The sequence below is a fragment of the Zalophus californianus genome, chromosome 14, assembly GCF_009762305.2.
Source record: "Zalophus californianus isolate mZalCal1 chromosome 14, mZalCal1.pri.v2, whole genome shotgun sequence".
Lineage (NCBI taxonomy): Eukaryota > Metazoa > Chordata > Mammalia > Carnivora > Otariidae > Zalophus > Zalophus californianus.
The window spans coordinates 31,473,459-31,494,315 of NC_045608.1; the positions used below are offsets into that span (position 1 = coordinate 31,473,459).

Genomic DNA, 20,857 nt, shown 5'->3' on the forward strand with positions numbered 1-20,857 from the left:
CTGGGTTGGCGCCCAAACTGCAGCCCACGACGTCCCGCTCCAAGTTCAGCAAGCCAGTTGGCAAGGTGAGGAGGTTGCTGCGGACACCAGAACACATAGCCCCTCAGGTGCTTGGGGGAACCTTGGCTCGCTTCCTTTTAGGTTGCTTCAGTGCTGTATCATGGGCATTTGGGGGCAGTAGGAAGGGTGTTCAGAACGGAGGGGTAAAGGAACCGCTGGACTGTGTTAACAATCTTTTAGCTCTAGGTAAGAGACTTTCTCAGAGTGAAGAAGGCAAGGGAAAAACAAGCCAGCGCGGAGGAGGATTTTGTTCGGGTCCTGATGCCACAAATAACCGTCCCAGAAGAGGCACTCTGGCTTGTTTTAGACCTCAGGAGGGGGCAGGGAGCCTGTTAGGGATTCCACAGAGCCCTTACCTACAAAACCAAAGCAGAAGTCTCTTGTGTGTAACAGTCCTTTAATTCCATCCCTTTAAAAAGTGGAAACTTTCGAGGATATAGAGCGGCTAGTGCATACTCTCCTGCATGGAGTCGAGTGACTGGCTCCACAGATTATTAGTAACTGCCGATGGCCCTGTTATGAGCGGTGTTTCCGAAGAGCTGTGGTCTGACCTGTGCCTCCCTTCTCCCGACTCAGCTCCGTTTTAGCACACTGATCTGGTCACCCAAAACGGCTCCTTCTCTCGGCATTCCTCCATTCAGCTCACGGAAACAAGCTCACACTTCTTCCTCTTTAGGGTCACTGGGGTCAACAAACCTCATTTGACTTGCTTGAAGGGGTGTTGAAGCCAAAAGCAATTTCCTTCCAGAGTCCTGGATTCCACAGGGCCTGCTGTGGAGCACAGAGCTGTGTTTTCTGCTCCATGCCACTGGGACTGAGGCTCCTCCCACTGAAACCCTGCTGTGGCTGAATGTTTGTGTCCCACCCCCAAATTCATATATTGAAGTTGTAGTGCCCAATGTGATGGTATTAGAAGGTGGGACTTTGGGAAGGTGCTTCAGCCAGGAGGGTGAAGCCCTCACTCGTGGAATTAATGCCTTCTGAAAGAGGTTCCAGAAAGATCCCTAGCTCCTTCTGCTGTGGGAGGACACAGCAAGAAGGTGCCGGCTATGAACCAGGAAGAGAGCTCTCACCAGCTCTCACCCTGATCTCAGGCTTCCAGCCTCCAGAACTGTGAGCAATAAATTTCTGCTGTTGATAAGCTACCCATTCTGTGGTATGTTGTTATAGCAGCCCACATGGACTAGAGCATATCCCTGGTCTGATAGATGAGAACGGGGTCCAGGCAAGTCAACTCAATTCACCTTTTAGAAAACTTTTTATTGTGAAAAATTTCAAATGTAGGGACATATAGCCAGAATGTTATGTGAGCACCCTTACGCCCAGGGCCTGGATTCAAGCACTGCTAACATTTTGACATATTTGCTTGTTATTTATCTGTATCTTTATTGAACCTCTTCACATAAAAGTCTTCAGCTTGCATCTCTGAAGAAACAAGGACGTTCTCACACATACCACAGTGACATTAGCACTCCTAACAAAATAAAAATGATCTCTTAATAACACCTAATAGTCTATAGTCAAGCTCCCCAATGTATAAGGCACTTTTCTTGTGCCTGAGAGACCAATGTATTAGACCTGTTCTGGAACAGTGAAGGTTAAGATCACAGGAGATTCTGACACACCAATAACCAATCAGGAGAATAGGTGCAATTAATTTACATCTTTCTAGGGTCTAGAGAGGCATCTGGATGCTAAGGCACTTAGGGTAGGCTTGTTAAGGACTGATGAATGAATGAGGTGCTATGTTCACGGTAATATGTGAATGCAAATTGCAAAGGGAACAAAATGTTGAGTTCTGCCTGCAGGGTGTCTAGGAAGGGACCCTGGAGCTGAGGCTTGAAGTGTGAGAGAGCATGTGGTCCACAGGGGCGCTATCCTGCATTGCTTGGCGTGTCTGGCATCCTGGGTGGGTGTGTGGGGTCTTCTAGAGGACAACGCCCCGTGACCACTCAGGGCAGCCATGCTGGAGTGAATTTGCACAGCTCCGAACACATAGCCACCATTGCTGTCAGTGGGGAACCAGCAGAGGTGGTGGGGTGACCTGCTCAGACATAGATCTGAGAAGACCACTCTGGGGTGGCTCAGAAGCCGGACTGGGCCAGGGGGCCTGTAGGTGACCCATGTGACAGATGTCAAGGGCACTGACAGTGTGGGGGGAAGGGGAGGGGTGGAGAGGGGGCAGGGAACATTTCACAGGACCTGATGATGGACAGAAAGGAAAGTAGCTGGAGAGACTCTGATAAAATTTCGGATCGGATAGCTGGTGAGGCAGCGAAGCCCTTACTGGGAGGAGAAACACAGGAGGGGCAGCAAGGTTGTAGCTGAGATGGACATTATGCTGAAACACACTGGCCCATGGGCTGTGCCGGGCAGAGATGTGGGGTGGGCCCCTCGGCCCGTGGCTCACACTCAAATGGCCCCACTGATAAGCTCCTTCCTCAGCCAACATAATTTAATACACCTTTATTTAGCAACTCCCATGTTCCAGTGCAACCTACGTTCCACCAACAGCACATCTGGCCACGCTGCCTAGGCTGGTGATGTCAATTACTCCAACTCCCAGAACACGCAAGATCAGAAATCTAACGTTCTGTGTGGACTTCAGCCACTGTTTGTCGACAGAGTCCCTACAGAGTCTGTGTGCGGTGCCCCCTTGGCGTCGTGCCTCAGGGCGGGCTTCCAGAGGCTGACCTCCCTGGCTCCCCTGGCTCCCTCTGGGGGTCCATGCAGCCTGGTCTCATTCTCCCAGGTGGGCCTTCCCTCTTCCTCTCCGAGTCCTGGCCGAGCACCCGCTCTGGAGCACGGGCTCCTAGCCTGGCCGGACCACGTTCCAGTGCGACCGTGGGCAGATCACCTAACGTCTCTCAGGCCACAATCTTCATCTGTAAAAAGGTGCAGGGCTCTTTCTCTCATCAGGCCAGGGGGAGAATCAAGTCCCGTGACGGAAGGGCTGCCCAGGTGCAGTGCCCGCCAGAGGGCTCTGTCATTGCGGGTGACCAAGGCCACCGTGACACAGGTGACGGCCAGCTGGACTTCTGCTCCCAGCCAAGGGTCAGTACCTGCTATGGAAGCTGGACGACATTATGGAGAACACAGGTGCTTAAAGCTCAGAGACATTTGAGCAAGCATCTAACCCGATTTCGTGTGTTTTACAACAAAGTGGATAAAACAATGAACACTGAGTCAGAACCCTGGGCTTGCAACTTCCAGATTCTGTGATTGTGGGCAAGTTTTCCTTGCATTGCTTTTCTTATGAGCTTCACTTTCTTTATCTGTAATAAAGAAATTTTTATTACAGTAATCCCTGTAATCCCTGACCATCTGTATTCCTTACCAACTCTCACGTGGTTGCAATGAGGGTTAAATGAGATAAGATTTTGAAATACATCGTCAGCTGTCAAGCCCTAGAAAGTGTTAGGTCTTATTATGGCACTGATAAGGAAATTGAGCTCTGGAAAGGTGCTAACTCGAATTCTGTTGACCGCATAACCAGGGCATCTTCTGCAGAACTGTCAGTAAGGCAAAAAATTTCTTTCACTTCCCATAGTCAAAGTGCCCAGTATTCTCCTATTTCCATATTGCTTTCCAGGAAAGCTTACCGTTAGAAAAAAAAAAATCCCATATATTTACTTATACTAAGGTACAATGATTGCTGTCCCACTCAGCTAACATTTACTGAGCATTGCCCTAGTTATCCCGCACCCCACCCCCAATCCATTCTCTTCTCTTCTTTGCCCAGCCCTGGGCTCCAGGACGCTGACCCTTGGGGTTGCACTAGAGGCGCCTTGCCCGTTGGCTTCCAACTGGTTTCATTAATGGGAGGCACTGGTGGCCTTTCTCTAAAATTAAAAACAACTGTATTGTAAACTCTAATATGCATACAATAAAGTGCACAGTTCTTTATTGTACGACTCATAGAATTTGTGTGTTTATAAGACACTCAGATCAAGATAAAGAATATTTTGCAACACCCCAGTAGGCTTCCTCTTGCCCCTTCTTGGCAGTACCCCGACCCTCCCACCCACAGTGATAACACTATTTTGGCTTCTATCACTATCACCACAGATGAGTTTTGCATGCTCTTGAACTTCAGATAAACTGAATCCTACAGGATCTTCTCTTTTATACTTGGCTTTATTTGCTCCACCATTTGTCTCTGAAATTCATCCACATCGTTGCATAAATCAGTAGTTTGCTCATCTTTATTATAACCAAATAGAATTCCATTGTGTATTCCAGTTTCTCTCATTGGGACTGGGCTTGAGAGATGAGTCAGAGGCAACACTCCTTTTAGGAGCTCACCCTGAGTGAGCACGCAGACATGTACCCAGATATTTACAGCACGGGGTGCCATGGGAGGAAGGGGGAAAGCAACCATTTTTCCCCTCTAGAAAGGCAGGGAAGATTTCAGAGAGGAGCTGAGTGTTGACAGCATGGAGGAATTGTCTAGAAAAAAGTAAAGAGGCATCCAAGGGGCAAAAGTAGTGTATCTAAGACATGGAGGCATAAAGTACACGGTTCTCTCTACATAAAATGGCTCATTTAGTTGGATGGAGGGCAGAGCAGTTAGAGGGACAGAGTGATGCGGGGAGGGGACACATTTGACGAGAGGGAAGATTTTGCAAATATCCAGAATACAGTTCTGACGGAAAGACATGTCTCAGGAACAGGCTTGTCCTAGGAGGTCTGGCCTGGGCATCTGCATTTCCACCGGAGCAGCTTTGGGTTCTGGGGCCTCTGAAACCAAGTCACAGACACAGAGAACGGTGCCTTGGCCATGAGCCATGTAACAAAAATTCGCGGTGAATTTTCACAAAATTGGGGAGCATTGCTTGTGGTCGACTATGCTGTCTTTTTTCTCACGCTTTCACTAAGGTTGAGACCCGGGATCACAATTAAGAAAGAGGAACTGGAGGGTCAGGCAGATAGATGTGTTTATAGGCAGGAGGGCAAGGCTATGGATGGGGCATCAGCCCATTCGCACTTTAAAGTCCCAGGGGCTGCCGAGGCCGAGGTATGGCAGAGGTCTCCAGAAAGCCAGAGTACACTTTCTTCAGTATTCCACTAGCTTCCGTTCCTCACCCAGAGGAACTATAACCAGGGCAGAGTGTCAGGCACACTGGGGGGGGTGTGTTCCAGCTCGGCCACGCACTGGGAGTGAGACCCTGGACAAGTCACCCAGCCCAGCTGAGGCCAGGGATCGGAGCGGGGTCAGCATGCAACCCCGTGAGAGGTGGGGCAGGCAGGACACTTCTGTGGGGTGAGGAGCCCTTGGTCTGGACAGCTGTTCCTCCAACTAGATTAAAAGCCAAAGTGACTTTAGATTCTGGAATGGGCATTAAGGTTTTCACGATTTCTTGTGTAGCCTGCATGGAAACCTTGGTGTTGAGTTACTGCCTGCCTAAGCCACCGTGTCACCCCGATGCAGTGACTCTCAACCTTTTTGGGTTCAAGGTCCCTTAAACAGCTGAGGAAAGCTCTAGACCTTTTCTCCAGAAAGTCTCCTATGATCATCCCTCTTTGTGGGGTTCCATGTGCCACAGGCTGCGAGGCCTGCTCAGCTGGGAGGAAGGGCCCATCCCGGTGGCCCCAGGCTGGCCCTCGGTGAGCAGACTGTGCCAGGCTAGGAACAACCCGGGGTCATCGGCCCCCCGTCCCTGCCCGACACTTGTGTTGGCAGTTCTTATTACTGGGGATGGATGTTTCTTTTCCTTCAAAATATAGGAACAAAGGTGATGTTCTGTTCTGCTGACTTCAATTTGAATGTTTCTCTCCAAAAAAAGTGCCCAAAGAAGCCTGTGTTTTGGGGCTAATTCCAGGGTGAACAGTCCTCGCCTTTCCCAACTGGGCAGAAGGGCAAAGCAGAACTCTGCTTTTCGCAACGAGTTGTGCCAACATCAAAAACAACATGTCTATAGAAAATAGCCCTGGACTCTTCACACAAATTTCTTGTCATTATGAGATATTTTTATGAAAACCTTACAGATAGGGCAACATTTCAGACCACTGTCACCAGTTCTGGCCCCATTCCTGCCAGTTCCTCTGTCCCATGGGAATTCTTTCATGCCCTTTTCTCCGTGACCATATACAGACAAGTATTACTTTGTGTATTTGCTTACATAACTGGTGTTGTATTATATGTAATGCTCTGCAACTTGCTTTTTCTTTCTTTTTTTTTAAAGATTTTATTTATTTGAGAGAGCGAGAATGAGAGAGAGAGAGCGCACATGAGAGGGGGGAGGGTCAGAGGGAGAAGCAGACTCCCCGCTAGGCAGGGAGCCCGATGCGGGACTCGATCCCGGGACTCCAGGATCATGACCTGAGCTAAAGTGAGTCATCTAGCCAACTGACCGCAACTTGCTTTTTCATTCACCAATATGTAGTTCTTTCTGTCTTAGTACACATCGCCCACCTGAGATTTTGAACTGCTGCATCATATTTCACAGCACGGCTATAACCTATTATTCTCAACATTTCCCCTCTTGCTCAATTTTGAGCTGTTTTCAGTTGTTCATGAGTAGAAACAGTACTGTACTAAACATCTCATAAATGCATCCTGTGTGCATGGGTGTGTCTCTGGGGTATAACACCAAGAAATAGAATTGTTGGCTCTTAAGGTGTCCGCATTTTTTTGTAAGTGGGCTCCTCGCCCAGCGCGGAGCCCAGCAGAGGGCTTGAACTCACGAGCCTGAGATCAAGACCTGAACCGAGATCAAGATTTGGACACTTAACCGACTGGGCCACCCAGGCGCCCCATTTTTTTAAGTAGGTTCCACACCCAGTGTGGGGCTTGAACTCATGACCCTGAGATCAAGACTCACAGGTCCCAATAACTGAGCCAGCCAGGTGCCCCAGGGTATGCACTTTTTAAAATGCGAGTAGATACTACTTTCTTATTTCTGACATGTATGCAGGTTTCTTGGCACCTCCGCAGGCCCGCCCTTTCCCTGTCCTTCCTGCAGTGGTCGTTAAGCTGGCTGGCAGGCCTCCCTGGATGGCCCTTCTTCCCACTTCTATTAAACTGTTTTCATTACAATAATAATTTAATAGCTGCCACTTTTGCTTTCCTTCAAAACTTATTCAAAAACTTACCTTTTAATTTTTTTTAATTTAAAAAATATATATTTTATTTATTTATTTGACAGAGAGACACAGTGAGAGAGGGAACACAAGCAGGGGGAGTGGGAGAGGGAGAAGCAGGCTTCCCGCTGAGCAGGGAGCCCGATGCGGGGCTCGATCCCAGGACCCTGGGATCATGACCTGAGCCGAAGGCAGACGCTTAACGACTGAGCCACCCAGGTGCCCCTCAAAAACTTACCTTTTTAAAGCATGTAAAAGTGGTTTTCAAAAATGGAAAAAGAGTGACTTGTGAGGAATATGCCTAAGGAAATGTCCAAACTCACTAGTGATCAAAGGAATATATATTTAAAAAATAAATTAATTTTTATTTATTTAAAATAAACGCCACCTTCTGCCTCCTGTCCTTTAGTAAAGATTTTTTAAAAACCAACACTGGTAAGAGAGCAGTAAAACAGGAATTTATACTCTTCCTGCTGGTCGGTGTATAAACTGTTCCACCTCTTTGGAAAGTAGTTCAAGAGCATGTATCATGCACATGAAAAATGATCATTACCCTTGATCTGTTCATTCCACTTCAGGGAATCGGTTCTGGCAAACCTTGGTATCGTTCACGTATGTTTTATTGTCTCCATCGGCCCCTAAGCTCCCTGCCTCTCCCCCAGACCAGGTACCCCACGGGGGATCCAGCCAAGGCTGCAATATCACGTGGCTCAGAACACGCGCACACACCCCTCAGTGGCCCCATTCCTTCCCTGCGGTGGGCTTGAGCCTTAGTCCCTGGCCTGGGGCCTCGCCCTCCGCAGCCGCCAGCCTCCACTTACCCTCTGCAGGAATGATCCTCTCTGACCTTGTCTGGTTGAGGAAACCTGCCCTTGCCTCTTCCCTGCGTGGTTCAGTGTCTTTGGGTGGATGGAGCACAGACCTCGGGGCCTGGAGAAGAGGTAGCTGCTACCTCTGTTTGTGTGTGTCCAAGCCCCCCAGGACTCGGGGTGCCCCCTGCCAGCCAGGGTGCGCCCTGGCTGCCAGGACTCAAGGCTTCAGCACATTGATGGGGTTGGTCATGCTCTCAGGACAGACTCTTCTGGTCCTGACTGCAACCCCGGGGCGGGAACAGCAAGGCCTTGTGTGAAAACGGTGTGGTTTTGACACTTCGGGAGGATTTATAGCAGGGCAATCAATAAAGCATGTGTTTCAGGCTCTTTCACTTTATGAATTAGTCAGCACATTCATTAAATGAGGTTTCTGGATTCAATGGCCACGCACTCAGAAAGGGGGAAGTTTCGTGCAAAAGAAAGGAACAAAATACCAAACAGACTCTTACATACAGAGAACAAACTGGTGTTTGCGGAGGGCAGGTGGCTAGGGGAGGGGGTGCTGAAATAGGTGAAGGGGACTCAGATGCACCAACTTCCAGTTATAAAGTCAATCAATCACGGGGGCGCCTGGGTGCCTCAGTCGTTAAGCGTCTGCCTCCGGCTCAGGTCGTGATCCCAGGGTCCTGGGATCGAGCCCCGCATCAGGCTCCCTGCTCTGCAGGAAGCCTGCTTCTCCCTCTCCCACTCCCCCTGCTTGTGTTCCCTCTCTCGCTGTGTCTCTCTCTGTCAGATAAATAAATAAATAATCTTAAAAAAAAAAAAGATCATTTAAAAAAAATCAATCAATCACGGAGCTGAAAAGTACAGCCCCTAGGGAATCTAAGCATTAAGACTGTAATAACGTGGTGTGGTGACGGATGGTGACTGCGCTTGTGGTGGGCACTGCTCACAGAACGGTCACTATGTGTACATGACTAACATGACCTTGTATGGCAGATAGGCTTCAATAACAATAACAACAACAACAACAATAAAAGGAATTGTGCTAAAGCAGAATCTTCTGCATCTTCTCTATTTCATTGTTACATAACACATAGGACTGGCTTAGAGACAGGCAGCTCCTGCCTTTCCACTTTATAATGAAGCCAGTTTGTGATGGGGGAATCCCAAGAATCATGCCAGTAGATGGTAATTGCTCGAGGGAGAGCAAAAAACCCAGGAATCCCCTAATAAAAGCTGTCTACAGATTGTATTCACGATTCATATACAACATGCATTTTTTTGCTTTTTAATAGATATATCCTAATTATCATTGTCTTCCTGAGCCCCTCCATTTTTTTTCTTTTAAATTTGCAATTTCTGACAGTCATTCAATATATGGATCTGATGAGTTGGTCAATAAATATTGCCAAAAATAGAAAGAAAAGATGAGAAGGGGAAAAACCTTGCCACCTTTTCTTCTCTGTGAATTTAAAAATCATATCATGTTTCTCTTTATCTACCTAAGTAAGTGGGAAGGAGATAATTAAATAAGGCCCGGGGCGCCTGGGTGGCTCAGTCGTTAAGTGTCTGCCTTCGGCTCAGGTCGTGATCCCAGGGTCTCGGGATCGAGCCCCGCATCGGGCTCCCTGCTCGGCGGGGAGTCTGTTTCTCCCTCTGCCACTCCCCCTGCTTGTGTTCCCTCTCTCGCTGTGTTTCTCTCTGTCAAATAAATAAATAAAATCCTTAAAATAAAATAAGGCCTGTAAAAAATTCTTAGGCGTTGCTTATAATGTCTCAGGTGAATCTTTTAGAATGAGCTAGGAACGATTTGTAATACCCAAATCATACTTTGTACCTGTGACACACATATGCTCTCACACACACACACACACACACACACACACACACGCTCACACACACTCACAGGCCTCGGTCAGAATCTCAGTGTTGAATTACGTGAAGCCTGTCTTTTTAAGTTGCTCAGAGAACTACTAATAGCATTTGTCTTAGTGGATGGCACCGGGGATAAGAGAGACAGAGATGGAGAGGAAATTTAATTTTTATTCTATAATCTTTTTGAATTTTGTACCTTTTAACTTAGAACACATACATGTATTACCAATTCAAAATATTAATCGATCAGTGTTATTTTTTTTTTTTTTATTGAGAGAGTGCTCATGGCAGTGGGAGAGGGGCAGAGGGAGAGAGAGAATCTTAAGCAGACTCCATGCCCAGTGCCAAACCCAACATGGGGCTCCATCTCCAACCCCAAGATCATGACCTGAGCCAAAATCAAGAGTTGGACATTTAAACGACTGAGCCACCCAGGCGCCCTGATCAGTGTTATTTTTTTAAATTTAGCTCCAAATGCTCTTTAGTTGTTTCTGTGTAAATATACAGACATAATTATGGAGAAATCCTAAAAAGAAAACTAAGACTGACTGACTGGCAAGTCAATCCAACAGGCAAAAGGAAAGTCTTTTTTTTAATAGGGCCAGAAGAGCTAGATATTTATATAGAAAAAATAATTCTTGGCCCATATTTCACTCCATCTACAAATCTTAATTCAAAATGGATCACAGGTCTCAGTATAAGAGCCAGAACCATAAAGCTTCTAGAAGAAAACAATAGGAACCAATCTTTGCGGCTTTAGGGTAGACAAAGATTTCTTGGACATGACAAAAAGTACTAATTACAAAACAAAAATTTGATAAATTGTATTTCATTAAATTTTAACATGTTCTGCTTATCAAACAATAATCTTCAGAAATTGAATAATCAAGCTACAAACCGGAGAAATATTTGGAAAAATATATCTGATTTTAGCCAGCATGTTTAGAGAACTCCTACCAGTTAACAATAAAAAGATGAACGATCCAAATAAAATTGGACAAGAGACTTGAACTGTCCCTTCACAGAAGATCTACAAATGGCTAGTAAACACATGAATGGTGCTCAGTGACACTGGGCATTACTGGTCAAGGCAGTTTCAGTATCTGAACATCAGTCAAGATAGTTCACATCAACAGACTAAAGAAGAAAAACCAGGGGTGCCTGGGTGGCTCAGTCTAAGTGTCTGCCTTTGGCTCAGGTCATGATCCCAGGGTCCTGGAATCGAGCCCCAAATTGGGCTCCACGCTCAGTGGGGAATCTGCTTCTCCCTCTGACCTTCCACCCTCTCATGCTCTCTCTCTCTCTCTCACTCAAATAAATATATAAAATCTAAAAAAGAAGAAAAAGAAAAACCATACAATTATCTCAGTAGATGCAGAGAAAGCATTTGACAAAATTCAATAACCGTTCATGATGAAAACTCTTAGCAAAATAAACATAGGAATTTCCTCAAGCTGATTAAGGGTATGTCCAAGATCAAACAACTACACTGGAGTCCATGAAAATTTAAAACTTTCATGCATCAAAGGACACTAACAGAAAAGTGAAAAGACAACACACAGAATAGGAGAAAATATTTGTAAATCTGATAAGGGTGTAATGTTCAGAATATATAAAGAATTTTAACAACTCAACAGTAAAAATAACTCAATTTAAAAAATAGTCAAAGAATATAAATAGACATTTCCCCAAAGAAGATACACAAATGACAAATAAGCACATGCAAAGATGTTCAACATAATTAAACATTAGGGAAATGCAAATCAAAACCACAATGAAATAGTACTTTACACCCAATAGGGTGGCAGTTAAAAAAAAAAAAAGGAGAGCAAGTGTTGGTGAGTATATGGAGAAATTGGAAGCTTTGTGCATTGCGGATGGAAATGTAAAATGGTACAGGTGCTGGGGAAAACAGTATGGTGGTTCCTCAAAAAATTAAAAACAGAATTACCATATGATCCAGCAACTTTACTTCTGGGTATAAACACAAAAGAATTCAAAGCAGGGACTCAAACAGATATTTGTACATTCCTGTTTATAACAGCCTTATTCACAGTAGTCAAAAGGAGGAAGCCACCCAAGTATCTGTCGAGGGACAACTGAATAAGCAAAATGTGGTGCACCCATACAAGGGAATACTACTCTGCCTTCAAAAGGAAAGAATTCTGACACATTCTACAACATGGATGAACCTTGAGAACATTACACTAAATGAAATAAGCCAGTCACAGATGGACAAATACTATGTGATGCAACCTCTGTGAAATAGCAGTCAAATTCATAGTGATAGAAAGTAGAACAGAGGTAACCCAGGGCTAGGGAAATGGAAGGAATGAGAAGTTATCGTTTTGGGGGGCTTGAGAATTTTTTTTTAAGATTTATTTATTTGACCGAGACAGAGTGAGAGAGAGTGTGAGCACATAAGCAGGGGGAGGGGCAGAATGAGATGGAGAGAGAATCTCAAGTAGACACCCTGCTAAGTGCAGAGCCCAACTCGGGGCTCCATCCCACCACCCATGAGATCATGACCTGAGCCAAAACCAAGAGTCCGGCACTTAGCCAACTGAGCCACCCCGGTGCCCCTGGGGGCTTTTTATTTTTTATTTTATTTTTAAATTTCAATCCCAATATAGTTAACGTACAGTATTATATTAGTTTCAGGTGTACAATGTAGTGATTCAACGATTCTATACAACACTCGGTGCTCATCATGATTAAGTGTGAGAAGTTAACATTTAGTGGATACAGAGTTTCAGTTTGGGATGATGAAGAAGTTCTGAAAATGGTTAGTGGTGATGAATGTACAACAGCGTGAATGTATTAATGCCACTGAACTACATAGACTTAAAAATGGTTAAAATGGTAGAACATGTATTTTACCACAATAAAAAATAGCAAAAACAACAAAATACTAGAGTAGAAATCTAACAAAATACATTCAAGACCTGTATTCTGAAAACCACAAAACACGGACTAAGAAATCAAGGAAGATATAAATAAATGGGGACCAGACATCTTGTTTGTGGATTCAATATTGTTCAATCCTGATAAGATGCCAATTCTCTCCAAACTGATCTATGGATTCAAAGCAACCCCAATCAAAATGCTAGCAGGAATTCTTTCTTTTGGAAATCAAGAAGGTGATTCTAAACTTTAGATGGAAAGTCAAAGGAGCCAAAAGAATTTTGAAAAAGAATAAAATTGAAAGACTAACTCTGCCTGACTTAAAAACTTACTATAAAGCTACAGTCATGGAGACAGTGTGGTATTGGTGAAAGGAGAGACACACTGGCCAAAATGGAACAGAAGAGAGTTCAGAAATAGATCCACACATATATGGTCAACTGATTTTCAACCAAGTGGAAAGTCTGTGAAAAAAGGCTAGTCTTTCAACAAATGATTCTGGAGTGTTGCATATCCATATGAAAAAATGAACTTTGATCCATACCTCATACCATATACAAAATTAACTCAACCTGGATCATAGACCTAAATGTACAACCTAAAACTATAACACTTTTAGAATATAAAACAGGAGAAAAATATTCTGAGCTTGGGTTAGGCAGACATTTCTTAGCTACAACGTCAAAGTCATGAACCATAAAAGAAAAAAATGATAAATTGAACTTTATCAAAATTAAGAACGTTCACTCTTCAAAAGGGATTGTCAGGAAAATGAAAAGTCAAGCCATGGATGTGGAGAAAATATTTGCAAATCACATATCTGATAAAGGTTTTCTTTTCTTTTTTTAGAAGATTTTATTTATTTATTTGTCAGAGAGAGAGCACAAGCAGGGTGGAGCGGCAGGCAGAGGGAGAAGCAGGTTCCCTGCTGAGAAAGGAGCTCAATGCAGGACTCGATCCCAGGACTGGGATCATGACCCCAGCCAAAGGCAGATGCTTAACTGACTGAGCCACCCAGGTGTCCCTCTGATAAAGGTTTTCTATCTAGAATAAATAACTCAATAACAAGAAAAGAAACAACTCAATAGAAAATGGGCAAGAGATTTGGAGAGGCACTTCACTAAAAAAGATAATTCATGTACAAATAAGCACACTAAAAGAAGGGCAACATTATTAGTCATTAGAGAAATGCAAATCAGAATTATGATGAGGTCCCTCTATTAGGATTGTGAAATTCATTCATTCATTCATTCATTCATTCATTCATTCATTTTTGAAGGAGAGAGAGAGAGCGCGCACATTTGTGCGTGCAAGTGGGGTTGGAGTGGGGTGAGGCGGGGCAGAGGGAGCAGGAGAAAGAGAATTCCAAGCAGGCTCCATGCTCAGCACAATGACCCTGAGATCATAACCAGAGCAGAAGTCAAGAGTCAGGCGCCCAGCTGACTGAGCCACCGAGGCACCCCAGGATGTGTGTGAAATTTAAAAATTAAAAACAAATCTGACATGGGGTGCCTGGGGGTGTGGTCTTGGGGTTGTGAGTTCGAGCCCCACGTGTGGTGTGGAGTTTACTTAAAAAAACAGAACAGAAAACCAGAATGAATCTGACAATACCAAGCACTTGGAGCAGAACAACTGGAACTCTTGTGCGTTGCTGGTGGGAATGAAAATTGGACAATAGCTCCACAGTTTCTTTTAAGTTGAACATTCAGCCAGACAACTCAGCAATCCCATTTCGAGGTATTTACCCAGTGGAATAGAAACTTATGTTCACATAGAAGCCTGTATGAGAATGTTTATAGAGGCTTTATTCATGATGGCCCCAAACTGGAAATAACCACCCAAATGTGCCTCAACTGGGATTGGGTAAATAGACTGGTATATCCACACAAGGGACTACTACTTGGCAGTAAAAAGGAATGAATTCCTGCTGCGAGCAACAACATGCATGAGCCCGAAATGCCTTTTGCTAAGTGAAAGAAGGCAGATTCAAAAGACTACGGACTGTGTAATTCCACTGATATAACATTTTGGAAAAGGCAAAAATATAGCCACCCCAGAAGCTGGGGTGAGTGACTACAAAGAGTATACCGGGGAATTTTCGGTGGGGGGTGATGGGCTGGTTAAAACTCTTGGTTGTGGTGGTAGTTACACAGCTGTATGCATTGTTAAGTTTTGCAGAGATGTACATTACAAAGGGTGAGCCCTACCATATGTAAATCATACTTCAATTTAAAAAAAGACTGGTAGGAGCGCAAATGGTATCACCCTGGAATTCTCTTTACCAGTTTTTTTTTTTTTTTAAGATTTTAAAGAGGGAGAAGCAGGCTCGCTGCTAAATGAGGAGCCCGATGCGGGGTTTGATCCATGGGATCATGACCTGAGCCGAAGGCAGATGCTTAACCCACTAAGCCACCCAGGCACCCAGACTATCTTATTGTCACCTTTTACTTCCTTTTCTTCATTGACCTTGCTGCTGATCAGAAATTCATGAGAGGCCAGTGCAGTAACAGAGTATGACACCCATACCAAGCACTGAATCCCGACAGTGACCCTGGGCGAGCAAAAGCTCATGCTTTTCTCAAAGCCTAAAATGTGTCTTTGGAGGCAATGTAGAAACACAGTTAACACAGTTGGAAGTTATCCCAAGCCAAAAGACAGCAAAGGTCATATTTTGTATGTGCCCAGGGACAAGATCCTCTGGACTGTAGCAGCAGCTCTTTCTTACACAACTCCTGGCCCCATTTGACTCCTGGCTTGGCCCTCTACCCCTACCCCAGGTGCCCCAGAAAGCCTGCAGGGAAGAATGAGGTGTGTATCTATTGCCAGCCACTAGGTGGCATTAAACACACCACTCTCCCAGGCACTGGGGGACCTAAGAGCGCATTCCAACAGGACTGGATTTTTCACCCACCTGCTATCTTCTCTCTTGCCCCACACCAGTCCTCCTTCTCACATTCTAGGCTTTGCATAAAGTTTCTCTAGCCATAGTTGTCAATAGGCGAATTGGTGATAGCCCTGGGGAAGTCTTGAGGTTTATACTCACCTCTGTTGGTTTGCAAGCTTGGATATTCTATAATGCTCTGGAAAAGACAAGATTATGGCCAATGTATCCAATCGCTTAGGGCTTTTCAGAATTTGGAGCAGCAATTATGTCATTTTTGCATGCCCTGCACATAGGCCCAACACAGGTAACAGCTTCTTGCGTCCCCAAACAAGACCTTACAAGTGCGCTGGAGAGCGCAAAACCAGCTTCAGGTACACTTAACAGGCTGGGAAGCTAGGGATTTGGCTTCAGCTGGAAACACCATTTCCCCATATCCTTACCACCAGAATGGGGACTGCACATCCCCTCCAGCCATGGCCCCCGAATGACTGCATTCTGTCATAAAGCAGGGCTTAATCTCCTCCCCGCTGCCTCAGGAATAAGATAGTAAGATAAATCCATACTTGTTATGTTCAAGCTTTGTAGAGCAGTGCCCTTTGGTAGAAACTGCTTCCCTACTTGGCTTCATAGTTTTCACTGATTCTAAAATAAGCCATGTGTCTTGAATGTACCTACTCATTCCTTCTAGGTATCAAGTACATTTGAACCATGCCATTACTAAGAGTTTATTTTGTAGTTTTCATACCGCTATAGGACTTGCCACCATTTATACCCTACCGCCATCCAGTTTAATTTAATCTGACAGGTATTTACCAAGAGCCTGTTTTGTACTCCATCCTTCTGCAAATAGGGACCTGCTCAGGTAGCTTTGATGGTGCCTCATTGCCTGTAAGACAAATCAGTTTTTAGCATGGTTCATAGGGCCCCTTGATCTTCTTCCAGTTCGTGGTGCCTGGCATTGGTTAACTAAGCCTTCACCGGAGGCTCACCATTGATTATGATCATTTCTCTGGCCTCCCTGTCAGCCCTCACTCCTATCTCCCACCCTGTGGTCACACTGGCCACTGGCTGATGCTGAATTTACTACACACTGTCATGATGACTCAGCATTGTTGTTCATGTGATTTCTTCTGCTCAGACTGCTTCTCTTCCTCCATCCAAATCCTAACTCATCCTTTGAGATTTAGCTCAGATGTTACCCCTCCTGTAAGGCCTTCTGGTGTCCTTCCCCTGTGACATAATACATTTCTCCTGTCCATTGTCCCCTAGCATCTTGTTCTTACGTTTTTTACAGCATTGATCATTGATAATCTTATATGCCTGTTTGTATACATCTTTACTTCAAATGGTAAACTTCTTGAGGACAGGAATCATGTCTTATTATGAGTAACTCCAGCACTTAGCTCAGAACTTAACTGTGGTAGATGTAAAAATAATAAGAAACATTTCCTATGAGTCCTCTGTCTGGCCAAGAATGGTGCTGAGTGTGCTACGAATCATTTACTCCTCACCCTATAAGTAGGTGATATGATTACCTATTTTACAGATGATGAAACCTAGGCACAGAGAGTACAAGAAGCCTAAGGTCTTACACAGGAAGTAAGTAGTGTTATTGGGATATGTTCAATAAATGATTATTGGCATGTTGAATGGAGTTGAATTAAGATTTTTCCTATTCTGGGAAGATGTCAAAAAAAAAAAAAAAAAAAGCCATGATCCCTGTCCTTGAAATACTTAATTGACAACACTTTTTTTCAAGCATTTTTTTAAATTAACAAAAGAGATCGAAACACTCAAATTCAAAGGCCCTGTGGGACTCAAAAAGCTCCAGTTTCTAAGTTGCAGAATCAGCACATACTGGAAAAATTCAGTGACATTTGAAAATGTAAGATTAACTCTTTTCCTTGAGTTCCTTTCCTTGCATTCACAAACGGATTGAGTGGCCACCTGTTTGAGGGATTCTGTAGTCTTGGCAGAATCTTTTAACTTGTACTGCACCACATGGAATGTCATTGCTTTGATTTCTTATGCAGGAAGTGAAGAAACTGCCTACTCTTAACAGCTGATACGGATGATCCTGTCGAGTGACTATGAAGTATGCAAAAAAGGCCATGGAATTTGCAAATGTGCTGAGGTTTGTCCCTGGTTCCATCACATCCCAGGAGTGCACCCAGCGGGGGAGGCCACTGGGCCCCAAGTGGACCCACGGCTGCTGGTTTTGGCTTCTGAGCAAGATACGATTCCAGCTTTGATCTGTTGGAGAGGCCGTGGCTGTCCCTTCAGGTGGTCGGTTTCTCCAGTAAATGGCGCTCTTTTTCTGAAACCCTTCTAAACGCAAAGCTGTAAACAGTCTGTGAACCAAAGATTTCCCATTTTCCCATGCTCCATGTTCAGTTTTTTTCTTTCTTGGGGTACCGTACCTCTTAATGACAAGTTTAAAATATTCGTTAGCAAAATTTCCATCAAGGTTAAAGCTGGAATTTCACTGCCATCTGCTGTGAAGATTGGGGCAGTTTTGCCACCTTTATCTTCCTTTTGGAGGTCCCGGAGGAAGGAACCGACTGCTGATAACACACTGGCTTGACCACAAATCGACAGCGCGCTTTTCTGGATGGCCAGGTAAGTGTTAGCAAGGGAAGGCCGGCTCTATCATTAACTGTTACTTCATCACGGGGCACCGCTGAACTCCGAAGACGGGATTGATAGTGTTGTAGATTTCCACACAGCTTCACACACACAACCTGGAGCATCCGTGATCGCGGCCACGCAGGCGCTCGGCCCTGGGGTCCGGGGGTCGGCAGCAGCCGCGGACCCCGCGGCCAGGAGCCCCTCCGGACCAGGTCAGCCAACCCTGGCCAGCGCCCCGCAGCGCCCGCCCCGCCCCACCCCCACCCCGCACTCTCGGGGCGCCCTGCCCTCCCGGCGCCTCTTGCTGGCCCCCGCCCCACAACACTCTGTAGCTCACAAAACTCTGCATGTCAGTGTCCAGAAGCAGGGCTCCAATTCCATCTTAAATTTCACTTAAAGTCGTTAAATGCCTTTTCCAAAGTTATTATTACAGCCATGAAAAACAAAAACAAAAAAACCTTCTGCCAAACACTTGAGTAAACTCTGGATGAACTCGTTCAATTCCATCTTGTTCTCTTACTGGACTCAAATTTTACATCGTATCTTTACTTTGGCCATGACCTATGTTGACATTTTGGGGTTATCCACGCACTATGGCATATTACATGGAATTATGGCATTTACTCTGTCACGGTGCCTAAATCCCGTGTCCGCACAGTCATGGGTACGGAAGAGCAGAGCAGCGAGGTTCTCCCTGCCGTCCAGGGACAGGCATCTCAAATCATACCCTAAGGCTCAGCGTAAACTCCGAGCCTAAGTTTTTGCAGGGCGCCAATGTCTGAGAGCGCCTGCGGCCTCGGGCGCCGCGCAGTTCGCCACCGCCGACAGCAGAGGGCAGCCTCCGCCCAGCACCGCGCGGCCTCCGCCCGTACCCCGACCCCAGGCCCAGGGGCGCAGATAATCACCCCCGGGGCGGAACAGGGGGTGCCGGGCCAGTTTCCCCAGAAGCTGAACTCCTCTCTGGGGAATTTGGTCCAGAAAGTTCGGTCCGCAGAAGTAACTGCTCAGTGGCTCGTTCTGGCGAGGATGCGCCTCCCAGGACCCTCGCAGCCCTGGCTCCATGAAGAGGAGGGGAGCGCAGGTGGGAGGCGGGACTCCCGGGGAATAGATGTAGTCCGGGGTCCAAAAGCTTTGGTGAGCCCTGGTTTGCAGTGAGACCATAACGCGGGGACACCCCTTGGGCGTTGGAACCTGCTTGCGACATTCTTCCCAGCCTCAGGGGGCTAACTGCAGCTGGTTCTTAAGAAGGACACACCCTGTCCAAATATCTCTTTCTCTAGCGCAAACCTTCCTGCTCTGGGGAGTAAGGGAGTCATTCACAGGGAGGCTGGCCCTGAGCTAGGGGCAGTAGGGGGGTGGGAGTGGGGGGGTGGGGAGGTTAGACCGTGTAACATGAGGGCGTGGGAAACTCACCTGTCTCCCTCACCTGGGTGCCTTAGTGCTGGCAGGACTTCAATAAAATGAAGAGAGAATCAGAATCCCAAAAGATCTAAAGGCCATGCTGAGAAGATGGACTGCTGCAGGGAAAAAATAAAAAGCCCTACATATAAGTCTAAAAAGCTACCTCTGCAGGAACATGACCAGAGAGGCATACCTTCATAGCAACACATGTGATTAAGGATTTTTTTTTAAAGATTTTATTTATTTGATAGAGAGAGACAGCGAGTGTGCACACAGAGGGAGAGGGAGAGCAGACTCCCCGCTGAGCAGGGAGCCCAACTCGGTGCTGGGATCCCAGGACCCTGGAATCATGACCTGAACCGAAAGCAGACGCTTAGCCAACTGAGTCACCTACGGGCCTGGTGATTAAGGATTTTGACTTAATTTTTGTTGTTGAAAACTGCAAAAGAAAACCACATACCTGCTGTGTGTGTGACCTTAAGTCATTAATATCTTTTTTAAAAAAAGATTTATTTATTTAGAGAGAGGGAGAGCAGGGAGAGGGGCAGAGGGAGAGAACCCTGAGCAGACTTCCTGCTGAGCTTGGAGCCTGAGGAGGGAGGGGGAAGTGGGCTTGATTTTAGGACCCTGAGATCATGAACTGAGCTGAAATCAAGAGCTGGATGCTCAACCAACTGAGCCACTCAGTTGCCCCTTGAGTCATTAATATCTTCGTGAGAGTCACTCTTCTCCAAGTCAGGGAGGCTGCAGACCTGGCCCTCTGTGCTACATGGGTCCTGCAGCATGAGAATGGTGGGGAACTGCCTCCCTGTCCAGGGCAGAGGCCTTGGGGGCACCCTACTGACCTTCCACTTGAGACGTGGAGAACCAAAGAAGTCACAACATGGAAACACTTCTGGTAAGTGGCAGTTGGAGGCTAAAATCTAAAACAAGGATGAAAGGGCTTTTCATCATCCAGATCCTTACTGAGATGGTTTTGGTGAATCTGGTCCAGGTGCCAGATGTGCACAGAGCTTGGCCGACTCTGGGGGTGAGAAGCGAGGCCATCCGGGGGATGGGGAGGGGACAGAGGGCATGCCCGTGCTGAGTCAGGCCATTTGGACCTACGCAGGGGATATGAGATTGCACAGCATTTCAGCATATCAGAGTGGCCCGGAGCCATTCTGGCCCTGCACGTCTTCCTCTTCCCCCAAGGCTGATGGGGAAA

General features: G+C 45.9%; 1 pseudogene; it reads right to left on the reverse strand.

Moving 5' to 3' along the window:
* Positions 1 to 17,156: 17,156 nt before the first annotated feature.
* On the reverse strand, positions 17,157 to 19,410 carry LOC113912349 (annotated as a pseudogene).
* Positions 19,411 to 20,857: the final 1,447 nt, after the last annotated feature.